Below are 17500 nucleotides of genomic sequence, written 5' to 3'. Positions count from 1 at the left end.
AAACCAATGATCTTTTGATAAATATTTTATTATGTTAATAGATTACAATGTCCTTATATGAAAAAAATGCACACTATTACTATAATATTTAAAATTAAATACTACAGTTATAATGATGAATTTTTCATAATGGATATTCAGGTTCATCGGGCTTAACCTCTAAGCAGTTTCACGTACTATTTAACTCTCTATTCAGAGTTCTTTTCAACTTTCCCTCACGGTACTTGTTTACTATCGGTCTCATGGTTATATTTAGTTTTAGATGGAGTTTACCACCCACTTAGTGCTGCACTATCAAGCAACACGACTCTTTGGAAATATCTTTCTAGTAATCATTAACGTTATACGGGCCTGGCACCCTCTATGGGTAAATGGCCTCATTTAAGAAGGACTTAAATCGTTAATTTCTCATACTAGATATTAAGATATTCCATACACTGCATCTCACATTTGCCATATAGACAAAGTGACTTAGTGCTGAACTATTTTCTTTTCGCTCGCCGCTACTAAGAAAATCCTTGTTAGTTTCTTTTCCTCCCCTCATTAATATGCTTAAATTCAGGGGGTAGTCCCATATGAGTTGAGGTTGTATAAAATATATTTTAGATTGATTTGTTTATTTTTATTTAATTTTTTTGCTATTTGCTATTTTAAAGAAATATATTTTTATATCTTGATTACTCAATATTATTCAATCTTTTCATCCCTTTTTAAAATTCATAATATAATAATTAATAAAATTAACAACATTATTCCTCCACATATCATATATTTTTTTTTATTATAAATTTTTCTCAATACAATAGAGTGAATTAATTCTAGAATAAAAATTTATTTTATGCTAGACATTCCTCTTATGTATTATTTAATATAATTTAAATAATGTTGAAAATTTTTTCTTTTATGGGAATACTAAGATTCTCATTTATCATAAATTTTCGTTCAAATATGAGGTATTCAAGAATATATTTTCTATATTTCTTTTTATGCTATTAATATTATGGATTGAAAAATACAATCCAATAATATGCCATATGCTTAAATTCTATTAATTGACTAAAAGAATAAGCAACTAATTTAGCATAGTCTTACAACCCTCAACCATATGTAGTCCAAGCAGCACTTTAAAATTAATTAAAGTACATAACAGCATGGACCGCAATATGCGTTCAAAATGTCGATGTTCATGTGTCCTGCAGTTCACACGATGACGCACAGTTTGCTGCGTTCTTCATCGACCCATGAGCCGAGTGATCCACCGCTTAGAGTGATAATTTTTTTGTATTTTTTTAATTCAAAGTCAAAGAATTTTAATTTATTGAAAGTATTAATAATTAATCAATAATAAATTTTTAATACATAAGTTTAAAACATCTTTCAATAAATTGTAATTTTAAACCCAAACATTTGCAGCTGCGCATGTCTTAGGTCAACAAAAACAGTAATACCTTTTATATATTATTTTCTTCTCTATTTGTGCGTTTTCTTTTTTTAAATTTTTCAACATGTTTTTAATCACAAATAGAAAATACCATAAAAAAAAGGTATTACACACGTTAATGTGAACAAGTTAACTTATCATTTATAATATTTTATATAAATATCACAATTAAATATTATTTTCTATATAAATAATAAGTACAGCTATATGTTTAAAGGTTTTTTTATTGCGTTCAAATACAATGTATGCGAAGTTCACAATATAATATATATTGTCATAATGCATTACAAGGAGTTAAAAAAAAAAAAAAAACAGAAAAACATTCAAAACATTGTATAATTCAAAACATTTTGAATGAAAAGAACAAAAAGAAAACTTTTTTTTCTTTTTTATTCTTTTTTTTTATTTTGTTTTTATATGATTATTTTTTTTTCTTTTCGGATAGGAACACAATAATGATCCTTCCGCAGGTTCACCTACGGAAACCTTGTTACGACTTTTACTTCCTCTAAATAATCAAGTTCGGTCAACTTTTGCGAAACAACCGTGAAACACAAGGCGTCACAGTGATCACGTCCGGAGACCTCACTAAATAATTCAATCGGTAGTAGCGACGGGCGGTGTGTACAAAGGGCAGGGACGTAATCAATGCGAGTTAATGACTCACACTTACTGGGAATTCCAAGTTCATGTGAACAGTTTCAGTTCACAATCCCAAGCATGAAAGTGGTTCAGCGGTTTACCCGGACCTCTCGGTCTAGGAAATACACGTTGATACTTTCATTGTAGCGCGCGTGCAGCCCAGGACATCTAAGGGCATCACAGACCTGTTATTGCTCAATCTCGTTACTGCTAGACGCAATTTGTCCATTTAAGAAGCTAGTGTCCTTATAATGGGACAAACCAACAGGTACGACTCCACTTATATAAACACATTCAAACACTTGTACATTCAAGATGAACGCATGAATGAAGGCTATATAAGCTTCAACACCATAATCCTGAAAGCATCTATTTAATATATTTGAGTCTCGTTCGTTATCGGAATTAACCAGACAAATCACTCCACGAACTAAGAACGGCCATGCACCACCACCCATAGATTCGAGAAAGAGCTATCAATCTGTCTTACACGCTTATGTTCGGACCTGGTAAGTTTTCCCGTGTTGAGTCAAATTAAGCCGCAGGCTCCACTCCTGGTGGTGCCCTTCCGTCAATTCCTTTAAGTTTCAGCTTTGCAACCATACTTCCCCCGGAGCCCAAAAGCTTTGGTTTCCCGGGAAGCGACTGAGAGAGCCATAGTAGTAGCTACACCCAATTGCTAGCTGGCATCGTTTATGGTTAGAACTAGGGCGGTATCTGATCGCCTTCGAACCTCTAACTTTCGTTCTTGATTAATGAAAACATCTTTGGCAAATGCTTTCGCTTAAGTTAGTCTTACGACGGTCCAAGAATTTCACCTCTCGCGTCGTAATACTAATGCCCCCAAACTGCTTCTATTAATCATTACCTCTTGATCTAAAAACCAATGAAAGTAGAACAGAGGTCTTATTTCATTATTCCATGCACAAAATATTCAGGCATTTGGAGCCTGCTTTAAGCACTCTAATTTGTTCAAAGTAATTGTACCGGCCCACAACAACACTCGATGAAGAGCACTGAAGCAGGTTTAAATAGGAGGAATATATAAAAAATACATTGTATTAATTATATATAAGAACTCCACCGGTAATACGCTTACATACATAAGGTAATGTACATACCACAATTATAGTTGTACTACCCGTATGAAGCACAAATTCAACTACGAACGTTTTAACCGCAACAACTTTAATATACGCTATTGGAGCTGGAATTACCGCGGCTGCTGGCACCAGACTTGCCCTCCAATAGGTCCTTGTTAAAGGATTTAAAGTGTACTCATTCCAATTACAGGGCCTCGGATATGAGTCCTGTATTGTTATTTTTCGTCACTACCTCCCCGAACTGGGAGTGGGTAATTTACGCGCCTGCTGCCTTCCTTAGATGTGGTAGCCGTTTCTCAGGCTCCCTCTCCGGAATCGAACCCTGATTCCCCGTTACCCGTTGCAACCATGGTAGTCCTAGATACTACCATCAAAAGTTGATAGGGCAGACATTTGAAAGATCTGTCGTCGGTACGAGACCATACGATCTGCAAGTTATCTAGAGTTCAACCAATATAACGATCGAATAATCGCTTGGTTTTAGCCTAATAAAAGCACACGTTCCAAAAGGTCCGTGTTTATTTTGCATGTATTAGCTCTAGAATTACCACAGTTATCCAAGTAACTGTTAACGATCTATGGAACCATAACTGATATAATGAGCCTTTTGCGGTTTCACTTTTAATTTGTTTGTACTTAGACATGCATGGCTTAATCTTTGAGACAAGCATATAACTACTGGCAGGATCAACCAGAATAATATATATTTCTTTTTTATATAATATTTTTTATATTATATAAAAGTTTAAAATGATATTTTCTTATTTGAAAATTATACACAAATACACAAAACATAAAAACATTTACAATATACACAACAATTTTTCTATGTTTCTTTCTTTATTATATTTTTTTTCATTATATTTCATTTCTATTGTGTGATTTTGTAATGGATTTTTTTAATTTTTGTTTTGGTATCGTGAAAAGAATTTTCGTTCTCTATACATATTATTATTTAATTATTATGTAAGAACGATATTTCTTCTTATATTGGCAAAATTTTCAAATAATATCATTCTATACATTTTACTTTATTTCAATGCATATAGTAATATATATACCTTTTTTTAAGAGTATATACATTTTTTTCTTGATTTGAAATTAATAATTTCAAATTCTATTATATTTATTTCAATAATAAATATATGATAAAAAGTATTTTCGGGTGCAACACATTAATATTTTATTTTATTTAAAAACCATCCTTTTACACATATATTTTATGAGTAAATATTAGAATAGCTCACAAATAAAACTAAAATATTGTTTAATATTTATTTCTACAATATGTTAGTATAGAATAATAGATTTTTTATGTTTTTGTATAAAACAAAATCTATTTCTATTTAAACTAACTGTAGGAAACCAGGAATAAAAAACGCTCATTATATACAATATGTTAGTACAGAATATAGAGTTTTGTATAAAACAAAATCTATTTCTATTTAAACTAACTGTATAAAAACCAGGAATAAAAAACGCTCATTATATACAATATGTTAGTACAGAATATAGAGTTTTGTATAAAACAAAATCTATTTCTATTTAAACTAACTGTATAAAAACCAGGAATAAAAAACGCTCATTATATACAATATGTTAGTACAGAATATAGAGTTTTGTATAAAACAAAATCTATTTCTATTTAAACTAACTGTATAAAAACCAGGAATAAAAAACGCTATTATATACAATATGTTAGTACAGAATATAGAGTTTTGTATAAAACAAAATCTATTTCTATTTAAACTAACTGTATAAAAACCAGGAATAAAAAACGCTCATTATATACAATATGTTAGTACCGAATATAGAGTTTTGTATAAAACAAAATCTATTTCTATTTAAACTAACTGTATAAAAACCAGGAATAAAAAACGCTCATTATATACAATATGTTAGTACAGAATATAGAATTTTGTATAAAACAAAATCTATTTCAATTTAAACTAACTGTATAAAAACCAGGAATAAAAAACGCTCATTATATACAATATGTTAGTACAGAATATAGAGTTTTGTATAAAACAAAATCTATTTCTATTTAAACTAACTGTATAAAAACCAGGAATAAAAAGGCACACAAAAATCAACTTTCATTTTCATATTTACTTAAAAATACATATAAAGTAAAAAATATTTCCATATAAATACTAAGTAAATAAAGTCATACAAGTATGAAAATTTTCATACAAGTACTAAATACATAAATCATATAAGTATAGTAATATTCATACTTATAAGTATTTAAAAACAATTTCTTACTAATAAACTAACATAAGGAATTCAAATATATAAAAGTATAATACATTTCCTAGCAGTAAAAAATTTTCATATAAGTACTAAATGTATAAAGTCTATGAAGTAATAAATTTTCATATAAGTACTATTTCAGTATATGTCAATTTGAGCAGATTTGTGCAAATTTGTTATAAATGTTCTCTCCCATGTTGACGTTACCAACCCGAAAATATATGGAAAAATTCTTTTAACCTATTTAAAATTTAAAAACTCATATATACGTGGGTAATTTATATCATTTTCAAATATCGTCATGGTCATAATACAACTAATAACATCAAAAGTATTTTTACAATCGATTTTTTTTTTTAAATTTTTAACTTGTATGACTTCATATTTAATACTTATATGAAAATTTATTACTTCATAGACTTTATACATTTAATACTTATATGAAAATTTATTACTTCATAGACTTTATACATTTAATACTTATATGAAAATTCATTACTTCATAGACTTTATATTTTTTATACTTATATAAAAATTTATTACTTCATAGACTTTATATTTTACTTCATAGACTTTATACATTTAATACTCATATGAAAATTTATTACTTCATAGACTTTATATATTTACTACTTATATGAAAATTTATTACTTCATAGACTTTATACAATTAATACTTATATGAAAATTTATTACTTCATAGACTTTATACAATTAATACTTATATGAAAATTTATTACTTCATAGACTTTATACAATTAATACTTATATGAAAATTTATTACTTCATAGACTTTATACATTTAATACTTATATGAAAATTCATTACTTCATAGACTTTATATTTTTTATACTTATATAAAAATTTATTACTTCATAGACTTTATATTTTACTTCATAGACTTTATACATTTAATACTTATATGAAAATTTATTACTTCATAGACTTTATACATTTAGTACTTATATGAAAATTTATTACTTCATAGACTTTATACAATTAATACTTATATGAAAATTTATTACTTCATAGACTTTATACAATTAATACTTATATGAAAATTTATTACTTCATAGACTTTATACAATTAATACTTATATGAAAATTTATTACTTCATAGACTTTATACAATTAATACTTATATGAAAATTTATTACTTCATAGACTTTATACAATTAATACTTATATGAAAATTTATTACTTCATAGACTTTATACAATTAATACTTATATGAAAATTTATTACCTCATAGACTTTATACAATTAATACTTATATGAAAATTTATTACTTCATAGACTTTATACAATTAATACTTATATGAAAATTTATTATTTCATAGACTTTATACAATTAATACTTATATGAAAATTTATTACTTCATAGACTTTATACAATTAATACTTATATGAAAATTTATTACTTCATAGACTTTATACAATTAATACTTATATGAAAATTTATTACTTCATAGACTTTATACAATTAATACTTATATGAAAATTTATTACTTCATAGACTTTATACAATTAATACTTATATGAAAATTTATTACTTCATAGACTTTATACATTTAATACTTATATGAAAATTCATTACTTCATAGACTTTATATTTTTTATACTTATATAAAAATTTATTACTTCATAGACTTTATATTTTACTTCATAGACTTTATACATTTAATACTTATATGAAAATTTATTACTTCATAGACTTTATATATTTACTACTTATATGAAAATTTATTACTTCATAGACTTTATACATTTAGTACTTATATGAAAATTTATTACTTCATAGACTTTATACAATTAATACTTATATGAAAATTTATTACTTCATAGACTTTATACATTTAATACTTATATGAAAATTTATTACTTCATAGACTTTATACAATTAATACTTATATGAAAATTCATTACTTCATAGACTTTATATTTTTTATACTTATATAAAAATTTATTACTTCATAGACTTTATATATTTACTACTTATATGAAAATTTATTACTTCATAGACTTTATACATTTAGTACTTATATGAAAATTTATTACTTCATAGACTTTATACAATTAATACTTATATGAAAATTTATTACTTCATAGACTTTATACATTTAATACTTATATGAAAATTTATTACTTCATAGACTTTATACAATTAATACTTATATGAAAATTTATTACTTCATAGACTTTATACAATTAATACTTATATGAAAATTTATTACTTCATAGACTTTATACAATTAATACTTATATGAAAATTTATTATTTCATAGACTTTATACAATTAATACTTATATGAAAATTTATTACTTCATAGACTTTATACAATTAATACTTATATGAAAATTTATTACTTCATAGACTTTATACATTTAGTACTTATATGAAAATTTATTACTTCATAGACTTTATACAATTAATACTTATATGAAAATTTATTACTTCATAGACTTTATACATTTAATACTTATATGAAAATTTATTACTTCATAGACTTTATACAATTAATACTTATATGAAAATTCATTACTTCATAGACTTTATATTTTTTATACTTATATAAAAATTTATTACTTCATAGACTTTATATATTTACTACTTATATGAAAATTTATTACTTCATAGACTTTATACATTTAGTACTTATATGAAAATTTATTACTTCATAGACTTTATACAATTAATACTTATATGAAAATTTATTACTTCATAGACTTTATACATTTAATACTTATATGAAAATTTATTACTTCATAGACTTTATACAATTAATACTTATATGAAAATTTATTACTTCATAGACTTTATACAATTAATACTTATATGAAAATTTATTACTTCATAGACTTTATACAATTAATACTTATATGAAAATTTATTATTTCATAGACTTTATACAATTAATACTTATATGAAAATTTATTACTTCATAGACTTTATACAATTAATACTTATATGAAAATTTATTACTTCATAGACTTTATACAATTAATACTTATATGAAAATTTATTACTTCATAGACTTTATACAATTAATACTTATATGAAAATTTATTACTTCATAGACTTTATATATTTACTACTTATATGAAAATTTATTACTTCATAGACTTTATACATTTAGTACTTATATGAAAATTTATTACTTCATAGACTTTATACAATTAATACTTATATGAAAATTTATTACTTCATAGACTTTATACAATTAATACTTATATGAAAATTTATTACTTCATAGACTTTATACAATTAATACTTATATGAAAATTTATTACTTCATAGACTTTATACATTTAATACTTATATGAAAATTTATTACTTCATAGACTTTATACAATTAATACTTATATGAAAATTCATTACTTCATAGACTTTATACAATTAATACTTATATGAAAATTTATTATTTCATAGACTTTATACAATTAATACTTATATGAAAATTTATTACTTCATAGACTTTATACAATTAATACTTATATGAAAATTTATTACTTCATAGACTTTATACAATTAATACTTATATGAAAATTTATTACTTCATAGACTTTATACAATTAATACTTATATGAAAATTTATTACTTCATAGACTTTATACAATTAATACTTATATGAAAATTTATTACTTCATAGACTTTATACATTTAATACTTATATGAAAATTCATTACTTCATAGACTTTATATTTTTTATACTTATATAAAAATTTATTACTTCATAGACTTTATATTTTACTTCATAGACTTTATACATTTAATACTTATATGAAAATTTATTACTTCATAGACTTTATATATTTACTACTTATATGAAAATTTATTACTTCATAGACTTTATACATTTAGTACTTATATGAAAATTTATTACTTCATAGACTTTATACAATTAATACTTATATGAAAATTTATTACTTCATAGACTTTATACAATTAATACTTATATGAAAATTTATTACTTCATAGACTTTATACAATTAATACTTATATGAAAATTTATTACTTCATAGACTTTATACAATTAATACTTATATGAAAATTTATTACTTCATAGACTTTATACAATTAATACTTATATGAAAATTTATTACTTCATAGACTTTATACATTTAATACTTATATGAAAATTCATTACTTCATAGACTTTATATTTTTTATACTTATATAAAAATTTATTACTTCATAGACTTTATATTTTACTTCATAGACTTTATACATTTAATACTTATATGAAAATTTATTACTTCATAGACTTTATATATTTACTACTTATATGAAAATTTATTACTTCATAGACTTTATACATTTAGTACTTATATGAAAATTTATTACTTCATAGACTTTATACAATTAATACTTATATGAAAATTTATTACTTCATAGACTTTATACATTTAATACTTATATGAAAATTTATTACTTCATAGACTTTATACAATTAATACTTATATGAAAATTCATTACTTCATAGACTTTATATTTTTTATACTTATATGAAAATTTATTACTTCATAGACTTTATATATTTACTACTTATATGAAAATTTATTACTTCATAGACTTTATACATTTAGTACTTATATGAAAATTTATTACTTCATAGACTTTATACAATTAATACTTATATGAAAATTTATTACTTCATAGACTTTATACATTTAATACTTATATGAAAATTTATTACTTCATAGACTTTATACAATTAATACTTATATGAAAATTTATTACTTCATAGACTTTATACAATTAATACTTATATGAAAATTTATTACTTCATAGACTTTATACAATTAATACTTATATGAAAATTTATTATTTCATAGACTTTATACAATTAATACTTATATGAAAATTTATTACTTCATAGACTTTATACAATTAATACTTATATGAAAATTTATTACTTCATAGACTTTATACAATTAATACTTATATGAAAATTTATTACTTCATAGACTTTATACAATTAATACTTATATGAAAATTTATTACTTCATAGACTTTATATATTTACTACTTATATGAAAATTTATTACTTCATAGACTTTATACATTTAGTACTTATATGAAAATTTATTACTTCATAGACTTTATACAATTAATACTTATATGAAAATTTATTACTTCATAGACTTTATACAATTAATACTTATATGAAAATTTATTACTTCATAGACTTTATACAATTAATACTTATATGAAAATTTATTACTTCATAGACTTTATACATTTAATACTTATATGAAAATTTATTACTTCATAGACTTTATACAATTAATACTTATATGAAAATTCATTACTTCATAGACTTTATACAATTAATACTTATATGAAAATTTATTATTTCATAGACTTTATACAATTAATACTTATATGAAAATTTATTACTTCATAGACTTTATACAATTAATACTTATATGAAAATTTATTACTTCATAGACTTTATACAATTAATACTTATATGAAAATTTATTACTTCATAGACTTTATACAATTAATACTTATATGAAAATTTATTACTTCATAGACTTTATACAATTAATACTTATATGAAAATTTATTACTTCATAGACTTTATACATTTAATACTTATATGAAAATTCATTACTTCATAGACTTTATATTTTTTATACTTATATAAAAATTTATTACTTCATAGACTTTATATTTTACTTCATAGACTTTATACATTTAATACTTATATGAAAATTTATTACTTCATAGACTTTATATATTTACTACTTATATGAAAATTTATTACTTCATAGACTTTATACATTTAGTACTTATATGAAAATTTATTACTTCATAGACTTTATACAATTAATACTTATATGAAAATTTATTACTTCATAGACTTTATACAATTAATACTTATATGAAAATTTATTACTTCATAGACTTTATACAATTAATACTTATATGAAAATTTATTACTTCATAGACTTTATACAATTAATACTTATATGAAAATTTATTACTTCATAGACTTTATACAATTAATACTTATATGAAAATTTATTACTTCATAGACTTTATACATTTAATACTTATATGAAAATTCATTACTTCATAGACTTTATATTTTTTATACTTATATAAAAATTTATTACTTCATAGACTTTATATTTTACTTCATAGACTTTATACATTTAATACTTATATGAAAATTTATTACTTCATAGACTTTATATATTTACTACTTATATGAAAATTTATTACTTCATAGACTTTATACATTTAGTACTTATATGAAAATTTATTACTTCATAGACTTTATACAATTAATACTTATATGAAAATTTATTACTTCATAGACTTTATACATTTAATACTTATATGAAAATTTATTACTTCATAGACTTTATACAATTAATACTTATATGAAAATTCATTACTTCATAGACTTTATATTTTTTATACTTATATAAAAATTTATTACTTCATAGACTTTATATATTTACTACTTATATGAAAATTTATTACTTCATAGACTTTATACATTTAGTACTTATATGAAAATTTATTACTTCATAGACTTTATACAATTAATACTTATATGAAAATTTATTACTTCATAGACTTTATACATTTAATACTTATATGAAAATTTATTACTTCATAGACTTTATACAATTAATACTTATATGAAAATTTATTACTTCATAGACTTTATACAATTAATACTTATATGAAAATTTATTACTTCATAGACTTTATACAATTAATACTTATATGAAAATTTATTATTTCATAGACTTTATACAATTAATACTTATATGAAAATTTATTACTTCATAGACTTTATACAATTAATACTTATATGAAAATTTATTACTTCATAGACTTTATACATTTAGTACTTATATGAAAATTTATTACTTCATAGACTTTATACAATTAATACTTATATGAAAATTTATTACTTCATAGACTTTATACATTTAATACTTATATGAAAATTTATTACTTCATAGACTTTATACAATTAATACTTATATGAAAATTCATTACTTCATAGACTTTATATTTTTTATACTTATATAAAAATTTATTACTTCATAGACTTTATATATTTACTACTTATATGAAAATTTATTACTTCATAGACTTTATACATTTAGTACTTATATGAAAATTTATTACTTCATAGACTTTATACAATTAATACTTATATGAAAATTTATTACTTCATAGACTTTATACATTTAATACTTATATGAAAATTTATTACTTCATAGACTTTATACAATTAATACTTATATGAAAATTTATTACTTCATAGACTTTATACAATTAATACTTATATGAAAATTTATTACTTCATAGACTTTATACAATTAATACTTATATGAAAATTTATTATTTCATAGACTTTATACAATTAATACTTATATGAAAATTTATTACTTCATAGACTTTATACAATTAATACTTATATGAAAATTTATTACTTCATAGACTTTATACAATTAATACTTATATGAAAATTTATTACTTCATAGACTTTATACAATTAATACTTATATGAAAATTTATTACTTCATAGACTTTATATATTTACTACTTATATGAAAATTTATTACTTCATAGACTTTATACATTTAGTACTTATATGAAAATTTATTACTTCATAGACTTTATACAATTAATACTTATATGAAAATTTATTACTTCATAGACTTTATACAATTAATACTTATATGAAAATTTATTACTTCATAGACTTTATACAATTAATACTTATATGAAAATTTATTACTTCATAGACTTTATACATTTAATACTTATATGAAAATTTATTACTTCATAGACTTTATACAATTAATACTTATATGAAAATTCATTACTTCATAGACTTTATATTTTTTATACTTATATAAAAATTTATTACTTCATAGACTTTATATTTTACTTCATAGACTTTATACATTTAATACTTATATGAAAATTTATTACTTCATAGACTTTATATATTTACTACTTATATGAAAATTTATTACTTCATAGATTTTATACATTTAGTACTTATATGAAAATTTATTACTTCATAGACTTTATACAATTAATATTTATATGAAAATTTATTACTTCATAGACTTTATACAATTAATACTTATATGAAAATTTATTACTTCATAGACTTTATACAATTAATACTTATATGAAAATTTATTACTTCATAGACTTTATACAATTAATACTTATATGAAAATTTATTACTTCATAGACTTTATACAATTAATACTTATATGAAAATTTATTACTTCATAGACTTTATACAATTAATACTTATATGAAAATTTATTATTTCATAGACTTTATACAATTAATACTTATATGAAAATTTATTACTTCATAGACTTTATACAATTAATACTTATATGAAAATTTATTACTTCATAGACTTTATACAATTAATACTTATATGAAAATTTATTACTTCATAGACTTTATACAATTAATACTTATATGAAAATTTATTACTTCATAGACTTTATACAATTAATACTTATATGAAAATTTATTACTTCATAGACTTTATACATTTAATACTTATATGAAAATTCATTACTTCATAGACTTTATATTTTTTATACTTATATAAAAATTTATTACTTCATAGACTTTATATTTTACTTCATAGACTTTATACATTTAATACTTATATGAAAATTTATTACTTCATAGACTTTATATATTTACTACTTATATGAAAATTTATTACTTCATAGACTTTATACATTTAGTACTTATATGAAAATTTATTACTTCATAGACTTTATACAATTAATACTTATATGAAAATTTATTACTTCATAGACTTTATACATTTAATACTTATATGAAAATTTATTACTTCATAGACTTTATACAATTAATACTTATATGAAAATTCATTACTTCATAGACTTTATATTTTTTATACTTATATAAAAATTTATTACTTCATAGACTTTATATATTTACTACTTATATGAAAATTTATTACTTCATAGACTTTATACATTTAGTACTTATATGAAAATTTATTACTTCATAGACTTTATACAATTAATACTTATATGAAAATTTATTACTTCATAGACTTTATACATTTAATACTTATATGAAAATTTATTACTTCATAGACTTTATACAATTAATACTTATATGAAAATTTATTACTTCATAGACTTTATACAATTAATACTTATATGAAAATTTATTACTTCATAGACTTTATACAATTAATACTTATATGAAAATTTATTATTTCATAGACTTTATACAATTAATACTTATATGAAAATTTATTACTTCATAGACTTTATACAATTAATACTTATATGAAAATTTATTACTTCATAGACTTTATACATTTAGTACTTATATGAAAATTTATTACTTCATAGACTTTATACAATTAATACTTATATGAAAATTTATTACTTCATAGACTTTATACATTTAATACTTATATGAAAATTTATTACTTCATAGACTTTATACAATTAATACTTATATGAAAATTCATTACTTCATAGACTTTATATTTTTTATACTTATATAAAAATTTATTACTTCATAGACTTTATATATTTACTACTTATATGAAAATTTATTACTTCATAGACTTTATACATTTAGTACTTATATGAAAATTTATTACTTCATAGACTTTATACAATTAATACTTATATGAAAATTTATTACTTCATAGACTTTATACATTTAATACTTATATGAAAATTTATTACTTCATAGACTTTATACAATTAATACTTATATGAAAATTTATTACTTCATAGACTTTATACAATTAATACTTATATGAAAATTTATTACTTCATAGACTTTATACAATTAATACTTATATGAAAATTTATTATTTCATAGACTTTATACAATTAATACTTATATGAAAATTTATTACTTCATAGACTTTATACAATTAATACTTATATGAAAATTTATTACTTCATAGACTTTATACAATTAATACTTATATGAAAATTTATTACTTCATAGACTTTATACAATTAATACTTATATGAAAATTTATTACTTCATAGACTTTATATATTTACTACTTATATGAAAATTTATTACTTCATAGACTTTATACATTTAGTACTTATATGAAAATTTATTACTTCATAGACTTTATACAATTAATACTTATATGAAAATTTATTACTTCATAGACTTTATACAATTAATACTTATATGAAAATTTATTACTTCATAGACTTTATACAATTAATACTTATATGAAAATTTATTACTTCATAGACTTTATACATTTAATACTTATATGAAAATTTATTACTTCATAGACTTTATACAATTAATACTTATATGAAAATTCATTACTTCATAGACTTTATATTTTTTATACTTATATAAAAATTTATTACTTCATAGACTTTATATTTTACTTCATAGACTTTATACATTTAATACTTATATGAAAATTTATTACTTCATAGACTTTATATATTTACTACTTATATGAAAATTTATTACTTCATAGATTTTATACATTTAGTACTTATATGAAAATTTATTACTTCATAGACTTTATACAATTAATATTTATATGAAAATTTATTACTTCATAGACTTTATACAATTAATACTTATATGAAAATTTATTACTTCATAGACTTTATACAATTAATACTTATATGAAAATTTATTACTTCATAGACTTTATATATTTACTACTTATATGAAAATTTATTACTTCATAGACTTTATACATTTAGTACTTATATGAAAATTTATTACTTCATAGACTTTATGCAATTAATACTTATATGAAAATTTATTACTTCATAGACTTTATATATTTACTACTTATATGAAAATTTATTACTTCATAGACTTTATACATTTAATACTTATATGAAAATTCACTACTTCTTCATTTAATATTGCAAGCAAAGTATTTTGGTTAACATTTTTATTTTCATGTTATTAAAACACTTGATATACTATTATACCATATTGTATAATATGATTTTAATTCAATTACTTTATTACTTTGGTATATTAAATGATAGTCGTTTGATAACAATCCCAACATTTACCTTATTTTCAATAAATATTGAAAACAAAGTTTTATGCGTTCAAATTTTTATTTTCATGTTATGATTCTCTCAAACACTCATTAATATACCATATTGTATAATATGCTTTTATTTCAATTACTTTATTACTTTTGGTATATTAAATGATAGTCGTTTGATAACAATCCCAACACTTACCTTATTTTCAATAAATATTGAAAACAAAGTTTTATACGTTCAAATTTTTATTTTCATGTTATGATTCTCTCAAACACTCATTAATATACCATATTGTATAATATGCTTTAATTTCAATTACTTTATTACTTTTGGTATATTAAATGATAGTCGTTTGATAACAATCCCAACACTTACCTTATTTTCAATAAATATTGAAAACAAAGTTTTATGCGTTCAAATTTTTATTTTCATGTTATGATTCTCTCAAACACTCATTAATATACCATATTGTATAATATGCTTTAATTTCAATTACTTTATTACTTTTGGTATATTAAATGATAGTCGTTTGATAACAATCCCAACACTTACCTTATTTTCAATAAATATTGAAAACAAAGTTTTATGCGTTCAAATTTTTATTTTCATGTTATGATTCTCTCAAACACTCATTAATATACCATATTGTATAATATGCTTTAATTTCAATTACTTTATTACTTTTGGTATATTAAATGATAGTCGTTTGATAACAATCCCAACACTTACCTTATTTTCAATAAATAGTGAAAACAAAGTTTTATGCGTTCAAATTTTTATTTTCATGTTATGATTCTCCCAAACACTCATTAATATACCATATTGTATAATATGCTTTAATTTCAATTACTTTATTACTTCTGGTATATTAAATGATAGTCGTTTGATAACAATCCCAACACTTACCTTATTTTCAATAAATAGTGAAAACAAAGTTTTATGCGTTCAAATTTTTATTTTCATGTTATGATTCTCTCAAACACTCATTAATATAC

The 17500-nt window shown here is 20.9% G+C and overlaps 2 non-coding genes and 1 pseudogene across 2 annotated transcripts; all 3 read right to left on the bottom strand.

Moving 5' to 3' along the window:
* LOC138858551 (large subunit ribosomal RNA) overlaps nucleotides 1-589 on the bottom strand; it is a 4660-nt pseudogene extending 4071 nt beyond the window's left edge.
* A 502-nt stretch (nucleotides 590-1091) lies between these two features.
* LOC138858618 (5.8S ribosomal RNA) lies at nucleotides 1092-1270 on the bottom strand. Its single transcript, XR_011397670.1, has one exon. It is a non-coding gene; the product is annotated as a 5.8S ribosomal RNA (ribosomal RNA).
* Nucleotides 1271-1894: 624 nt separating this feature from the next.
* Nucleotides 1895-3884, bottom strand: LOC138858533 (small subunit ribosomal RNA). The gene has a single exon (XR_011397621.1). It is a non-coding gene; the product is annotated as a small subunit ribosomal RNA (ribosomal RNA).
* Between the last annotated feature and the right edge of the window lie 13616 nt (nucleotides 3885-17500).

Source organism: Bactrocera oleae, unplaced genomic scaffold (assembly GCF_042242935.1).
Source record: "Bactrocera oleae isolate idBacOlea1 unplaced genomic scaffold, idBacOlea1 ctg00000010.1, whole genome shotgun sequence".
Classification (NCBI taxonomy): Eukaryota; Metazoa; Arthropoda; class Insecta; order Diptera; family Tephritidae; genus Bactrocera; species Bactrocera oleae.
Note: the sequence above shows the minus strand (reverse complement) of the source record. Positions and strands in the feature narration are given on the sequence as shown.